The sequence below is a fragment of the Moschus berezovskii genome, chromosome 27, assembly GCF_049115385.1.
Source record: "Moschus berezovskii isolate FMDL1 chromosome 27, NW_MosBer_1.0, whole genome shotgun sequence".
NCBI lineage: Eukaryota > Metazoa > Chordata > Mammalia > Artiodactyla > Moschidae > Moschus > Moschus berezovskii.
Window position 1 is genome coordinate 41,304,984 of NC_142486.1, and position 2,490 is coordinate 41,307,473.

A 2,490-nucleotide genomic window follows, 5' to 3' on the forward strand; every position below is an offset into this window, starting at 1 on the left:
CCACTTCCTCCCCCACTCCCCTGGATTGGAGGACCCGGCCCCTCCTCTGACCCTGCCGTTGTCCGTGAGGATAAAGGGGCAGAGAGAGCGGGCTGGGCAAGAGCAGCCTGGACCTGCCAAGGTGAGCCCCCCAGCAGGACCCCGACATCGGATGTCACTATGCAGCCAGGTGGCCGAGCACTGAGGCCCCAGACCCCCGGCCTGGACAGACCCCCTGATCAAGGGGACCCCAATGACACCAGCACCCTCACCCCAGACCCTAGACCCCACACCCCACACCCCCAGACCAAGAGGCCCAATGCCACCAGCACCTCACGCCCCAGACCCCACACCCAGACCCTGTACCCCAGACCCCAGACCCTAACCCTGCACCCCAGAGCCCACACGCCCAGACCCCACACCCCAACCCTGCACCCCAGGCCCCACACCCTCAGACCGCAGACCCCAAACCTGCACCCCAGAGCCCGCACCCCAGACCCCAGACCCCACACCCCCAGACCCCACACTCCACACCCCCAGACTGCAGTCTCCACACCCCACACCCCACACCACCAGACCAAGGGGCCCAACGCCACTGGCACCCCTCACCCCAGACCCTGCACCCCAAACCCCACACCCCCAGACCCCACACCCCAGACCCCGCACCCCAGACCCCGCACCCCAGACCCCCAGACCCTGCACCCCCAGACTCCTCACCCCCAGACCCCAGACCCCAACTCCACACTCAAGACCCTGCACCCCAGACCCCACACCCCACACCCCCAGGCCCCAAACCCCACACTCCCAGACCCCTCACCCCAGACCCCAAACCCTGCACCCCCAGACTCCTCACCCCAGACCCCAGATTCCCAGACCCCTTACCCCCAGACCCCTCACCCCAAGCCCCCAAACCCTGCACCCCCAGACCCCACACCCCCAGACCACTCACCTAAGACCCCACACCCCCAGATCCCTCCCTGCTTCTTCCAGATACTCCCTCTGCTGTCGCTGGCCCTCCTGCTGAGCCTGGTCCCCCGCGGCCCCTGGTGAGTCCTGACTCCGCCACCTTCCCTGGCCCCCTGCCCCGCTGCCCACCCCCAATGAGCCCCCTACCAGCTGACCCCTCCCTGCCCTGAGCACCCTGCCCCAGCCCTCTCCCCACCCAGCTCAGGGCGCCAGCAGAGGCTGCTGACACTCATTAAATAACATGGAGAGCAGACGTGGTCCTGCCTGTCTCTGGCTGCAGGTGTTGCTGAGGGAGCGGAGGGCCCCAGGGCCCGGCTGGGTGCAGCCACCGTCTCTGTGGGTCCCCCACCCCCGGGCACCCACCTGGCTGTGGGGGTGGCCCCGTCCTGCCCCTCGAGCCTAGGGCCTCTTCTCTGCACCCTGGCTTGTCTTTTTGGTGAGGTAAAAAGTACCTTTCACGACAGCTAAAGCAACACAGTCGTTAAGGTGATTCTTGGGGCCCCAGGTGCCCAGCAATGAGTCAAGAACCAGATTATTATCCCCTATAGCCCATCCCCACCCCAGGTCCCTGTCCTAATAATCCAGATTACCCAGCCAGGTGGGCAGCCCCTGGGAGGCCTGCCAGGTGAGCCCAGACTCTCGGCGGAGGATGGGACTCCCTGGCACCCTGTCCTCAGGGTGACCTGGAGAACCTCTGTTCCCCAGGGGCCAATACCTCACCCAGGTGAGCTGGATGAGGACTGTGGTCCACATCCCTGCTTCTCCTGTCCTCTAACCCTTGACCCACGACCCTTCCTTGGCACAGAGAGTGGGGGCCACTGCCTGGGCCTGGGGCAAGAACACTGCAGCAGCCCTGGGTCCGACACGGCTCAGCGCCTTCTCCTTGTGGGAACTGAGGCCAACATCATAGGCAGAAGGGTCACAGACCCTAGCACCCCAGGTCCACCTCTGCCCACCCACTCTGCCCACCTTCGGGGGCTGCTTGCTCTCTGGAGTCCTGCAATTCCTTGAGTCTCCACCAGAAGGAGCCCCTACCGCCTCTGGGCTGGGCGGGGCCGGGCAGGTGGGGAATGGGGGAGGGGCCAGCTGCAGCCCAGGGCCCCCCACACTGGAGACTCGCTGCCTACCTGTGTCAGAGCAAATAGATCCCAGCCTCAGCCAGGTAAGTTCCAGATGGCACCTCCCACCACCTGGACCAGCCTGGAGGCAGCCGCTGTCCTGCTGCCATGGGCACCTGCTTTGCTGAGTGGAAGGCAGGGCCTGGACGCTATCGGGGAACCAACCCTGCACAGGGTACAGCCCCGCACCATGGTCACAGCCACAGTTCACCATGGAGGACCACAGGTTCTAAGCTGACCCAGCCCGACTCTGTTCCTGCTCTCAGGGTGATGGGGTCATTGGGGGAGCGGGTCTCTGCATTGGGGCTGCAGCTGAGGCCAGCAGGACATGGGGCAGGTCTGGGGTCAGAGTCTTCAGGTAGGGACACAGGTAGAGACAGCAGGCAGGGGGCAGTGCCCCCTGCAGCCCCAAGTGACTGCCCAGCTG